The following is a 15368-nucleotide window of genomic DNA, read 5'->3' as shown; positions in this document are numbered from 1 at the left end:
AATTCTACCTGATACGAAGTCCCTGCAGATAACGTGTGGATTCAGTCGGCACATGTGTGAAAATACAAGTAGCATTGTGTCTCCGGGAGATGTGATCTCTGCAGGCTGATGTAAACACTGCTGCAGTGTTGCATCTAATAGGCCTACATGTAACCACACACTGTGAGTCTATCAGTATTTCACAGAGGACAGGAGAAGGGTTAAAACAATATGTGTCCGCTGTGTTTGCCCATAAAAAAAAAAAAAAAAAAAAAAAGTACAGTAAAGACAGAGACTGCAGCCTCATCGTGTCCGAACCAGTGTCACTAATAAGGTTTTGTTTGTTAGTGGCAGATGCTCCCACAGCAGTAAATAAGGTCTGAGTCCAGTTCTCAGTTTGTAATGAATCAAAACAAGCTGTAAAGCAGCACTTCAGGCTGAGAGTCTCTCAGCCGACTGAAAGGCAACAAACATTGATGGTGGTTTTATTTTTCAAAGCCACTGTGAAATGAAATGTTAACCCTTCACCCTATTAAATTACAGAACAGTTACATAAAGCTGCCGTAACATATGTTTTTAGAAGAAAGAAATAAGGGTTTAATTAACCTGAATCTGCAGCTCCTCTCGTCTTTACAGTGAGTTTAAGCCCAATGTTTTGCCGTCCAGCCACAGCTTCACTGTTTTGATTCACTCTCACAGCTCTCATAGTGTCCTTTTGATCTGAGTAGACTGGACACTACTTGCTTATTAAATAACAAGGTAATAAACAACACTATCGCACACCTAAACAACAGAATAGCTCCATTTCCATTGATTCCCAAAGCCTGTGGTTGCAGTTACGCTATAAAACATCATAGTGAGGTTTAGGCAACAAAACTAGGTGGTTCGACGCTTGGTCGTGGACTCTCCACGTCAACATATACCATGCATGGTAGCCTAGGTGTGTCTGTTGACATTCTGGGGTGCTGTGTCGACTTCAGCCTCTTACATGCATTGTGTTCTTTCAACATAGACTTCCATTTTCACAGAAAATTTACAGTTTACATACAATGTCTTTCAAAATAAATGTACTACGTTGGTACAACACCGTAAATTGACAATTTTGTCCAAACGCACATGGTTACATTTAGCCAAGACATGCACGTTGTTTGGTTTAGGGAACAAAGCAGATGGTTAGATTTTGAAACAAATAACAGAGTTTGGCTTAAAATTCATACAGGAAGCAAACAACAACCCTACTGAGACTCCCTTAACTTACACTGTTGTCCAACTGCGTTTCCCCCTGACACCATCAGGTACCCAGCAACGTATCATGCCGACATGAAAGGAGGGCTTTCATCTTTGGTGTCTGACGCGGAATTCACTGCCCAAGTGCCAGTATTCAACGACTTTGGAGTGAGACCAGGTTGGGTTAGGATTGTAGCAAAACATCATGCTTTGGCTGTACTCCACCCTCATTTTGTAGCGAAAACGCCTAAAATGACATACCCAAATTAAAATGACTGTAACTTCTGAACCGCTCTGACTACATGCATGCATGAGGTTTGCCAGAAAGAAAACTCCCTGAAGTTTCTTGTGAAAGTGTGAGAAACACTCTAGGTGACACAGAGACAGAGTAATGGGCCTCTGAAGTCAGTAAAAAAATTGAAGATTTTGCCTAAAATAAAATAAAAATGTTTTTCAGGATGAATAACTGTCTGTGACAAGTAAAGGTAAGGTAAATGACAGTATGGGGCTGTAGGCACACTATCAGTGAACACTCGTTTCAAATTCAAAGAAGATTGCTCAAAGTATGACCATTCTACAGTGTTTTTTCCATGAAAAGATCCAGGCGGAGCTCCAAATGACAAGTCGGTCACTCGGCTTCAAAACAGTACTGTCAGTGATCAAACAACACTCAGCCAGCTTCTAACATTGTACCTTATTGAAATCAGGTGTGATTGTGATAGCTGATGTTGTTTATGACACAGAAACACTGTAAAATATCACCAAATAAAGCCATATGAAATGTGAAAGTTATGATCCCACTTTCTAGACAGTATATCTCAGCCAAAAATAATGGTAGGAGTGAGACTTTTACCTTTTATAAAACAGCTACGTGCCCGCTAACAGCTCCATAAGATCGCAAGTAATCCTTTAACTTTTCCTGTCAAAAAATGGCATGACATGACTTGTCACCACTCATCATGATTTTGGACTTTGTGTGTTTAGGCTGCTCTGGTGTGAAATCCGTAAGAAATAAAAGAAAAACAATGTTATTTTTGAAAAGTCGAGAGCTCCCTGAATCCGGCAATACCAAACATCACATGGTTTGATGACGTAGTGCGCCTGGGAGATACCATTTAACAGAGGGGGGGGGGAGCGAGGACGTCGGTGTCCTGGCGGAGTTAGAGAGGTTAAATAAGTAGTTTTGTTACTAATGTAATTACAGCGTACAATATGTTGCATTATGCTACACGTACTAGCATATGACGCATTGTTGTTGTTGTTGTTGTTGTTGTTGTTGTTGATGAAAGAAGTCGATGCTAACTTCAGAGCATGAACACCTCTCTCCACTTTTTTTTTTTTTGAGCGTTACAACCCCCTTTCACTATCGGAGTTTGATCCAGTCAGTCCAATAACATTTGGAAAGTCTAGAGGAGTCGCACAATTAAATCATTTTATCCCCGTTCAAGTTAGCAGACCAGTGAGCCAAGAGTAGCTGGCTCAGCCAGTGGAAGTCTCTAATGCACCCGCACTATTGGCCCAATAATGCAGAAGCAGCTCTGATTATCTGGGTTATTTTATACATGGAGGCATGAACAGGAGTCCTGCCTCCTACATTCTCTTAATACACCCATGCCCAGGGCAGCATGGTGGTGCAGTGGTTGGCACTGTCGCCTCACAGCAAGAGGGCTCCTGGTTCGGGTTGTGTCAGCGTGGGTTTTCTCCAGCCTCCTCCCACAATCCAAAGACAAGCAGGTTCAGTTAATCAGTGACTCTAAATTCCCCGTAGGTGTGAATGTGAGCGTCGTCTTTCATAGTGTGACAGTCTGGCAACCTGTCCAGGGTGTATGCCGCCTCTTGCCCAAGGTCAGCTGGGATAAGTTACAGCCGCCTGCAACCCTTAAGAGGATGGAGGAGGAGGTTACAGAAAATGGATGGATGGACAGTTGACCTTTATGAATGTTTTTGGTGAGAGCAGACTGGTAATGAAATAAAATACAAAACAAAAACTGACGTTCATATGAGCACAAAATTTTAATTTATGATACCTGTCAATCAGAGGACAGCAACAGTCCTGATCAGTATGACCACGTTACGTCCCACAGTTGGAGCAGCATCCTGCCACTCTGATGTTCGACTTTTCAGGACAGATGCCAAGAGGAGGGCTGGGCTGGGGTGGGGGGGGGGGGGGGGGGGGGATTAGGTGCGTCACTGTCCTAAATGGCATCTGCGTATTCATGCCAGGCAAATTACTTTTCTGTATACTCATCTGGATGAGCTGTTTGTTTGGGCTGTTTTTCTCGCTGCTCACCTCTCTGTGTGCTGAATTAACATACAAAACGAGGTCAAACGTAATCAGCCAACAAATGGAAAATGGTCTCATGACAGCATCAGTGAGTGACAAGTGACAGCTGAGTGACACAAGTGACAAGTTAATGTAGGGCACAAAAACATCAGGTTGGATTTCCTCATTTTCTCATTTCTGTACAGGAGAAACTGGCAGAGGCAGAAAAAATGGGCTTTTTAAAATGTGGAGCCAGTCACTGTCATCTTTCTTATAATTTAATTAGTTCCCCAAGTTTGTGATAGATAATTTAAGTGTGCCCTGTTTGATCCTCTTGTCATCAAAATTGATCACTTGACTGAAATTTATCACAAGCACAATGTTTATGAGCTCCGGCTGCAGCCATGCTTTGATTACTGCACGCCTGCTGTGTATAAATGTTTGTAAATGTTCTACATGGTTGATGCTTGCTAGGCTTCAGGTTGATCTGACTTCACTTTAATCCGGCATGACTGTCATAATAATTTATGAGGCACTTTTCAAAGCATTTAAAGTGGAATCACATCAGAGTGACTAAATTGGAGGCAGAGGTTAGCAGATGGAAGATAAGCACACGAAATAATTACATAATAAGCATAAGACAATAAAATCTATTTGTGCCTGGCATTTCACCACCACTGATCTTCATATCCTGCTGACTCACTCTGAAGCTGCCCACAAATGATCTGTCTTACAAAATAACCTTAAAAATGAATAGATAAGAACGTCTATTGTTTGTGAGGCACTGTGGACATCAGCTCAGAGAGCAATCCAGTGAAACAGAAGGCTGACCAGTAAAACACTGGATCTGCACCATCAGATAAATAACAGGTTGTCAAACTGTATGGAGGACAGAAGCTGCCAAAATAAATAAATGACTCGAATGTTAAATTATTATGCCATTACATGTATCCAAAAAAAAGTAAATGTATTAATTGATATAATAACTTGTTTCTTTATTTATTTTGCTTTGTGTTAATTCCCTACATTTCTATTTAGTTTTACCTTTTCTTTCCTTATTTTCTAATCAGTTTTAATATTTATTTAATCATTTATGCATTTTTTTACTTATTGCAAACTTATATATATATATTTTTTTCATTTTAATTCATTTAACTTGGTGCACCAGGTTGTTAAACCGCATGTCAAACCCTTGGGAAGACAGAAGCTGCCAAAAAAATAAATGACTTGATAAATACATTTTATATGCCACTAAATGTACCAAAAATAATATTTAAAATAATAACTATAGGCAATAAATATAGACATAAATTTATATTTCTGTTTTAATTTGCTTCTTCATTTATTTACCTTTTGCATTAATTCCCCTATTTACTTACTCTGCTCTTTAGGTTTTTTTTTAATCAATTAATTATTTTAAATTTTATTTTTAGGCGTTGTAGACAATGGCTCAGAAACTTATTTGTCGAGTTGTCCAAAGATGTCAAATTCTATAAAGGACAGAGGCTGCTAAAATCAAAATTAATCAACAAATGTCTCAATAAATAAATCAATATGCCATTAAATGTAACAATAATAATAATAATACTAAAAAAATAAATGTAGACATTAATCAATTGATAGAATATGACATAAATTGATACTGTTTTAATTTGCTTTTTTAATCACTTTATTTTTAATAAATTTTCACTTTTTTTTGGATTTGTTTTATTTCATATTTATTTATTTATTTATTTATACATTTAATTAATTGATAAAATGTGACATAAATTGATATTGTTTTAATTTGCTTTTTTAATCTTTTATTTCTAATAAATGTTCACATTTTTTTTGCATTTGTTTTATTTCATATTTATTTATATATTTAAACATTTAATTAATTGATAAAATGTGACATAAATTATATTGTTTTATTTTGCTTTTTTAATGTTTTTTTATTTCTAATAAATTTTCACATTTATTTTTTGCATTTCTTTTATTTCATATTTATTTATTTATTTATTTATTTATACATTTAATTAATTGATAAAATGTGACATAAATCTATATTTGTTTATCTTTTATTTTAATTCTCCTATTTTTTTAATTTACTTTCCTATTATGTCAAGTGATCAAGTGGAACGGATGGCCAACTGTAAACCCCAAACACTCGATCTGCACCATTAGAAAAACAGGTTGTCAAACTTTATTTATTATTATTTTTGATTGAATTTTTGCTAAATAAATAAATAGAGGAGCTTAGTGTGTACTCCCTCTGTAGAGTGTTATCTTTTTTATCTTTGGTCTTGAACAGGCAAAGTGGGAGAAAATACAATATTAAAGCCACAGACATGAGCAAGATTATTACAGTGTCAAGCTTTGTTTGTCAAGCCCACTGCCTGGCAACCTGATCATACTCATTATTTTATTATTCATGTATCTGTGGCCCCGGACGGTGCGGTCTAAATTTGGGAATAGGATCTCTCTGAAACAGAAAACAGAGAGCATTAGGAGCATCACATTAGAGGATCGGCTTGCTTGAGCTCTCAAATCAAAATTACCCATTGAACCTTATCCCCTGTAAATTGTCTCCTGACTGGAAAGATGACTTTCAATGAAGTGCAAAATCCCCAGGTGTTCCAAACTCTGATGGAGATAACAGAGGTGGAAAAACTCATTTTCCAGGCACCAGGTAATGATGTTAGTGGAGATCGTATTGTCTTGAGGTACAGCTTAATAACAGGGAATTTAGTTTCATTGCCCTTTAACCCCGTAGAAAACCCATTTGAAAGGCACCGTAGTGGTTGAAGTAATTTGAAGCTTTCTGTGTTTCAGCCACCAAACTCCGACAGGTATGAAACTACTAGGAGAGCAAGACACTTTGGTGACAAATATAAAAAGCACTTAAAGTACTCCAGGTATTTGTGCTTATCCCAGCTCCTGTTATGCCTTTTATCTCAGTGCCTCTCATCCTTTATTTGGAACAGTAGTTGGCACAACAAACAAGTAACACTGATTCATTAAAGGTTTTGTGCCAGGAACATCTCGTGCTCCTCTCCTGTCCAAAGGTTGTGTGAGAAAGCCTCCATGCTTTAATGCCAAAATTTGACTTTTCAAGTCAGATAGGTTTTTTCCCTGCCACAGACAGCAGTGCAACAAATGCGTTCACCAGGAAAGGTCATTTTACAGGAAATATTTAAGTAACATCTTGTGTAGTTTAAGGGGCAACAATCAATCTGCATCAACTGTCATGACTGAAGGTCAGAAAATGCCATATGCTCTGGCTCACAAATATGTTTTTTGGCCATTCTTCTTAATATCTTTTTTGGTTTATGACTATATCAATATCTGAAAAACTAAAGCCTGATTTATGGTTGGGCACTCAACACTTTTGATGAGTGTTGCTGAACAAAGCAAAAAGAAGTGTAGCTCAACACAGGGGGTGAAACAGTGAGATTCTTATAATATGATAACCGTCTCAGAAAATATCACAGTTTCACAGTATTACAGAAATATTATCAGTCAGAATGACCCTGAAGGAATAAAAATGGCGAGCCTGGTCTCACTCCAAAGTCATCGAAGTCCGGTGCTTGGGCAGTGACTTGCTGCGTCAGAAACCAACGAAAAAAGGCATCCTTTAACGTTGCTATGATACATAGCCAGTTGCAGTTATAGTTTATCGGCGCCCAGTGGCATCAGGGGGAAACGTGGCGGGACAAGGACAAAAGTTAAGGTGGTGAAACTTCGACTGGAGCAGATGCGTCCAACAAACGCCAACTTTCACCCAAGAGAGCGGTGTTCGCATCCTGTAAGATTCCAAAGCCAAACCCAACCATGTGCATTTGTTGTTGAAGGAAAAAAAAATTCAATTTGCGGTGTTGTACCGACGTAGTGCTTTTATTTTGAAAGAGACTGTATGTAAACGTTAAATTTCCTGTGAAAACAGAAGTGTATTTTGAGAAAAGACAATGCATGTGACAGGCATGACTTGACACGATGTCCCAGAATGTCACTAACGCACTGGGGTGCCTTGCACGTTGCAGTTTCAACGTGTTGAAACTGAAGGGTTATTTTTGTTGAAACAAATGTTTTATTATTCCTTTTGAAAATCAGTTTAAACGCTGCATTTTTTTCCCAATATTGTACACGATACACGATATGATAACCGTCAAATTTCATATCATGGTAAACCTTAAAACCGGTAAACCACTGCAGCCCTCCTCAACACGTTGCGCATCTGGACAATTTTATGTTACAAACAACATCATATTTTGTCGCGCAAAAGGATTGGTAGTGTTACTATCATCACCATGGAGACAGCAGTTTTTAATCCACACCGACTCCGAGCTGCACCATAGAAGCACTCGTCTGTCAGCAGCAGCTCCTGCCACAGGAGGAAATCAGTGTTCACATTTATTGATTCATTGATTTTATTTACCAGCCCACCATGGCAGGTGAGAGGAATCTGCTGCTCACAAACAAACTGGAAGCTGATCTAGAAATGTAGATTCAGTTCAAGTTAAAAACACAAATACAGCTGGATAGCTGTATGATTCAAACAGCTGTTTGTGCAGACTACGCTTCACTAAAGGTGCCAGACACTGATAGCTACAGTTTTTCTCTGCTCTTTAATTCTTATTGTGCGACACTCTAAAGTGTTGAGTGCCCCATCATAAATCAGGCATGACATTCCTCTTGGCTTTTGTGTTTTCGTGCTAATTACTAAATGTTAGCATGCTAACACGTAAGCTTTTACCCGCTTTAACCAACAATAACTGATTATTCTTTTCACCACTTGGGGGCAGCAGAAACAGTATGGACATATTTGAGGTTGATGTTGGGAACTTGTTCTCAAACAGGTGTTTATTCACACATCCAGCAGATACAGAGCAACCTTCACACTCTGTCCTCCTCTTCAGCCACATTACAACTTCCTTGAGACCATTCATTGCCTTTTTCGTCTATCCACCACACGGCCTCTGACTTTCCCTCCTTTCATGGTCATCTGACTGCCCCACACATCTACTCACTGAAGGTTGAAAAGAGGAGAGCTCACAGCGTCAAATAATGTAAAACCATTAGCATACAACACATGCACGGAGAAATCTGTGTAATCACTTGCTGAAAGGCCCAGTTGCTGCTGCACTGTCATGGAATACAGGAGATGACTGATTTGTTCCACTGAGGCGCCTACAGTCATCCTTGGGACAGAATATTTTTGTACGAAAAAATAATGTGTGAGAAATACAATTCTGTATTTACTGAAAAAGTCTGTGATGGAAGACCACACACAGATGTTCTCGATATGCAAACATTCTATTGTATACCGACAACCACCTAACTGAGGGTACCCAAAGTTCTGTCGGGCCGAGTGCAACCAAGAGCACCTGAGTGTCAGTAGCTCAGTTCATGAGGATTTGGCTTGGGAACCAGAGGGTCGTGGGCTCAAGTCCCTGACAGACCAAATACAGGTGGAGCAAGGCCCTGAACCCCTCTGACATCTCTGTTCAATGCATGTATGGTCCTGTTAGTGCATGTGTTTGTATTTCAGGTCTGTGTATGTGACAACAAAGTGAAAAAGTTGAATTTCCCGTCAGAGATTAAATAATTTTTTCTTCTTCCTCGTCTGAGTGGACACAGTCCTTTTATTTCTAGTGCCGTCTGCTTAAACCCTCCAGTGTTGCAGCTCCCAGCCTCCGTTTGAATAGCCTGGTGTACCTCTTTCTTTTTGCTTTCAGTGTTGACAGCAGCTGCCCTTACAGGTCAGTACATTTCTCAGCTCATGTGGCCGCCCACTTGGATTTCATTTTATTTTTTCATTTTTTTACTAAAGCATCAGTTGATACAATGTTTATTTTTGTTGTATTGATAATTAGCCGAAAAGTGAATAATTTGGTTCAGAATAAACCGTAGTTATCCTTCGTTATGTTTAGGGTAAACATGATGAGGTGGCTGTGGCTCAGAGGTAGAGCAGGTCGTCCCCGACTCCTCTGGCCTGCATGTTGAGGTATCGTCGGGCAAGATACTGAACCCCAAATTGCTCCCGATGACTGAGCAGCAGTTGACACCATGTGTGGTAGCCTGGGCCACCAGTGTGACTGTGTGTGAATGGGTGAATGTGACATGTAGTGTAAAAGTGCTTTGGTAATGGCTCCCCTGAGTATGCATCCAGCATCTGGACATACTGCCTCGTCATAACACTGCACCTTGAACTTTGACTCCTGCTCATATATCACTCTCAGTCCACTTAGCGTCACGCAGCAATACCATATAAATGCATACACGAGTTGCAAACAATATGTAGTACTTCCACTTATGCGGTGTCATCTGTCACTGCAGCTTCTGTCAGCTGTCACTGAGCTGTCATCTGTCTGCCAAGAGGAGCCACAGATTCATGTGATGATTCTCTGTGGTTTCATCCCTACAAGTGACTCCTTTCACATTGTCATTTGATAGATTACTATATAAAAATAATGATTATAGCTGCTTTAGCCCAAAGCACTGCTGTGGCTTAGTGCAGCCTCACAGATCTGCCGGAGCAGGTTTAGACTCAGTCTTGTTTGAACATAATGAAAACATGAAAAGGGCACATGAACTTGTTGTCAGCGGTCAGAAAATGACAACTGAGGTTCACGACCTGAAACGAATGCTTCTAAGAAACTGCCCACCAGTGTCATGGGAAAGGCAAGTGAGACATTTCCCATCTGTGTGTCTTCACTGGCCGTCACTCAGCCTGACACCGCTTCACTGATAACAGAAAGCCTGTGGCTGGTCAATCTGCAAGTTTACTCAAATTCATAAACACGGAGTTGAAAAGTTGAGTTTTGAGAAACACTAAACTACATTTCCTCAAGTCCTGAACTACAGTTTCACTTCAATAAGTTCAAGGGTTGTCAGCCCAAATCAGAAAAGCAGTTTAATTAACAAGTTACACAATTATGTTGAAATTGATGATAGAGAAAGACGTGTTTGATTGACCTCTTGAGGTAAGAGTATTCAGTGAAGGGTTTCTCTGCAGGCAGTTAGCTTATTTGGGGCATTAGGGTTAATTAAGAACTCTGGCAGAGAAGTGTGACGTATTTTATGCCTCTGCAAACAGCTTTATGTGTTCAGGTTGTACTGTATGTCCGTCCCATTCTCATGAACGCAATATCTCAGGAACGCTTTGAGGGAATTTCTTCAAATTTGGCACAAATGTCCACTTGGACTTTGGTGGTCAAAGGTCACCTTGACCTCACAAAACATGATTTTGGCCAGAATTCAATGTCATAACTCAGAAATAGAAGGGGAGACATTTGGTCAGATACTGAACTGGTGACTCTGACCTTGACACTGTGCTGATGGAAAAATCTTTTGTGCCTCTGGGCTGAAGATGTGTGTGTGCAGCATCTACATTTTAGACTGGTAGCTTCTTTGCAGCAACATCCATATTTGAAGCACCGTCTACTGTCATGGCTACAGCTTGTGTTGTATCCTGTTCCTCTGGTAGTCCACCACAAGCTCACTGGTTTTGCTGATACTGAGCTTCAATCGACTGTCCTCATACCATGTGACAAAACTCCTCAGTCCTCTGTATTCCTCTGTACAAACAGTCTCTAAATAAGTGAAGACAGCATGTTTCTCACCAGTGGCATCCCCAGAAATTTTTCATAGGGGTGGTCAGATGAACTGGTGGCACAACAAAACAAAAAGCCATAACTGAACTTCAGGAATTTGTTCATGCTGTTTTGGTGATCTATATGGGTAAGCTGAAAACTGTCTATATGGAGAGTTCAGAAATCACATACTTACATATTTCAATCAGGAGGGACAGAGGACGAAAGTAAAGATAATATTTAATATGGTATATGAGTGTATAGATTAACAGATGATTTAAGAAGTCTATGGCGCTTCGACATCAGAGGGAGATATTTTGTGATCGTGGGACATCAAGATAAATCCCCCCATGGAGTCGTGGTGGTGGTGGTGGTGGATGATGACTCAGAGGCTGCTGCCTGTGCTGAGGCGGATGAGGCTGATGAATCTGTAAAGACTAGGTGGTGATGGGGAGGTGGAGGGCGCGCACGACTGCAGCAAGAAAGAACTACGTTACAGAAAGAAACATATTTAAAATGAAGAGCAGTAGGATGATAGGCTGACAGGGATGACTGCACCTTCACTAGATCATTTTGTCTCATTCTTATTTTACAGCTAATGTTACTAATTATCTGATGTGCACAGACTTTACTTTACAGCATTTACTGGGAACAATCCTTCTCAAGCTTAGGGGAGACTCGTGGGTACCCATAGAACCCCTTTTTAGTCAGATTTCTTGAGGTGAGAGTTCAAGAAAACCTTCCCCCAACTCATGTCCTCTCCTACTGAGGAAAAGAGAGAGGACTCCCTCTCCTCTAATTGTTGTTGTTTTGCATTTAGCTTTAGCCACAGGACACCTGCTGCCCTCACCTTGCATTAATCACAGCCTACATGTAGCTGCTAAATCTAAAATGGCCATGCCAGTTGCTCCCTCACCAAAAACTTTGTCTAAATTTTGGACTGTTATTTAGCCCCCTTCTCAACAAGCTATCCTGACATGACTGGTACTAATGGATGCATTAGGTTGTGTGGTTTTATAAGTTATTACACCTATACATCACATAATCGCCCAAATGTTAGTTGACCAGAGAGGTCATTAGTCGGCAAGATTTCATTGGTCGCTTAGTCGCAGGAAAAAACTAAACAAACAAACAAACAAACAAACATGAAACTCTATCTGGGGTCCGTTTCAGAAAGGAGGTTCAACAAACTCTGAGCCTAACCCTGAACTCTGAGTTGAGTAACTCTGAGATGGGAAACTCTGGGTTACGGGTTTCAGGACAGGTGATTTCAATCGGTTCAATCAACACAGAGTTTGTTCACTCTGAGTTAAGCGCGTGCACCACGACTTTAAAAAGCCATCATCAATGGAGCCCCGATACCACAATTCACCATGGCAACAAGCTACAAGAAAAGGTCTGCATTTTTTTACTCCTCCTACTGGAGTTGGATATTTTAATGCGCTCATACAGCGAATTTGAACGGGAGTCAGCGTGGGAGAAAATTACTGCTCGAGTCAATCCGTAAGTTTAAATTTATTTCATACATTTATGCAATCACAATAATATTAGGCTACAGACGCAGAACAGGTGGAATGGTGTTAAAGCTAAAATTTAGTTCACTTAGATGCAATCCCACCTCATTATTTTTCAAGTGAAAATGGTCTAAAAACAAGTTACTTTTAGGTGTGATTTGTTCTGACTAAAAATGAGACATTTTGACTAGAAATAAGACATATTCTTGGAATGATTTTGAGTTTTTGCAGTGTGATGCAGTCTGACATTTTGAGACAGTCAGTCTACCTGCACATTAATGCTGTGAATGGACTTCATATTCACATAGTCTCCTTCATTTTGTGAAGGAGCAATGATGGGAATCTGGGTTCCATCAATGCATCCTATCACACCAGAAAATCCTAAAAGAAATTAAAATGACTAATCCCTGTCTGAGGTTGCAGCACCATGTCATTAACTGAATATGATTTATAATCATAAATTTTAACTGATTTCTACATCATTCACCTGCAATCCTGTGGAACTCCTCCTTGATGACCCTCACAGGTTTATGTCCAGGGAACACAACAACAAAAGAGCAGGGCCGTAACCAGGGTTATGAAACTAGTGAGGTACAAACCAAAATTTTGAGCACTTATTTATGAATAAAAAGTAAAATAAATAGTGTTTTAAACTGTGCAATTACACAAATACACAATCACATAATGTTGTTGGCTGGATTCTTTATTTTTTCTTACTTTTGGCACTCTCAGATATAGACATATAGGCTATTATTGACCTTTTGGAGGGCTCACTGAAAGTACATAAAAAGGACAGACAGACAGACAGACAGACAGACTTATGATCAGTTAATGCAAATGTGACAAATAATACTGTTTTTTTTTTCATCTCAATTTTAACCAGGTAAGCATTTGAGAACAAATTCTTATTTACAAAGGCTGTCTAACAGTATTACCTTTCGGAAGGCCAGGTGGATCCTCCTGTGTCCAGAGGCATCCCACCGCCTGAGTACGCTTTCCTTGTTGATCTTTATGTTGTTGTGAACATGCATGAGAGCTAGTCCTGAGAGACGGTCATCAGACATACTGGCTCTGACTCTGACCCAGTGTCACAGCTCTCCTTTCGTCTCGGTGGCACCGCGAGTCGGCGACACAAACGACTTCGCGTCGGGGTTCCATACATCCTGTCGGGGTTTATTTCTCCATAACAACCTCCGAACTATACATTATCCCTTACAGAGATAATTCATAACACCTCACAGGTGTGGCATATCACGATGCTGATTAGACAGCATGAATATTGCATAGGCTGGCCACAATAAAAAGCCACCCTGAAATGTGCACTTTTGCTTTATCGGGGGGTCTGTGGGAGTCAGAAAACCAGTCAGTATCTGGTGTGACCACCATTTGCCTCACGCAGTGCAACACATCTCCTTCTCGTTACATTACACTAGCTAACGTTAGCCAGTGAGATGAGATGAGATGACGATGAGATGAGATAAACTTTATTGTCCCCCGAGTTGAAATTTGTCTTGGGCAAGTACATACAGCTGCTGCAAAATAGTGTTTTCTTTTTGTTTCAACAAAACTATTATCATGACAGATGCGCGAACTGGCGAGTAGCCTATGTTCGTAGTTCGTTCCTTACCTCTCATTTAGGTCTCAGCACACGCGGAGAATCTCTTCTTCTTCACCCCAAAACATGTCCAGTCAGTGCCGGTACACGTGACGCGCTGCGGCGTGACGTGTAAGGCTAAAGGTTACGAGACCTCATATGCAGAAACACAACTCCTTTTTTTTTTTTTTTTTTTAGAAACACAACTCCTGATTGTCGGCTGTAGCGGTTAATATAATTTGTGATTTTTCTATGAATTAGATTTTCATATTTTTTTGTAAAATGTATATTTTTATAAAAAATCCCAGGAAATAGTAACCGAGGTATTTACCTCGGGTACCTCATAGCTAGTTACGGCCATGCAAAAGAGTTTAATAGACTTTCAGAGCTAGGGACACTTTTCTCACGGCTCTGCAGACAGTGGCCGCACTGATATTTTCTGCATCTCCGATATTATACAGAAAACTCGAAGAGCAACACAAAGAATCTGGGTAGATGAAAGTGCACGTCCACGGTTGGTGACGTTGGTTATGTCACGACGGATGAGGTTATGGATATAAATGATGGACTGTGATGTGAAACGGTACCGTTCAAAAAGAAAATGTGGATATGATAATACGTCAATTCTGGGCCTGTGAATAATCTCCCGACGAATGCATAACTCCCTCCTCCAGATGATCAAACTCGCTGAAACCCGTGCAACACTAAACGAATGAATGAATGAATCACACTGCGTGTGTGGCGTAAGAGGGAGGAGACAGCTAGAAACTGCCCCCGGCCAGGTTAGGTTCACAGAGTCAGTTGCCATAGTAACTGACACCAAGCTTCAGTTACCTCCCTTTCTGAAATGGAAAACCCAGAGTTTCCCTCATTTCAGGGTTAACAGACTCAGAGTTTTCACTAAACCTGCTTTGTGAAACGGACCCCAGGAGCTGAACCTTTTCAAAATAAATCCAAACCTATATGACTGGACCATGTGGGACTTTAATTTGAAAGGACAGACACAGTGTCCACGCTCAGCAGTCAGACAGGAGTCAGGTTTCATTGTGTCATACGGATTACTGTTAATTTATTATGCTGATCTGTTCTGTACGACATCTATTGCACGTCTGTCCGTCCTGGAAGAGGGATCCCTCCTCAGTTGCTCTTCCTGAGGTTTCTACCGTTTTTTTTCCCCGTTAAAGGGGTTTTTTGGGGAGTTTTTCCTGATCAGCCTG

Source organism: Epinephelus moara, chromosome 10 (genome assembly GCF_006386435.1).
Source record: "Epinephelus moara isolate mb chromosome 10, YSFRI_EMoa_1.0, whole genome shotgun sequence".
In the NCBI taxonomy this organism is placed as follows: domain Eukaryota; kingdom Metazoa; phylum Chordata; class Actinopteri; order Perciformes; family Serranidae; genus Epinephelus; species Epinephelus moara.
The sequence above is the reverse complement of the archived record's forward strand: the minus strand, read 5'-3'. Positions refer to the sequence as shown.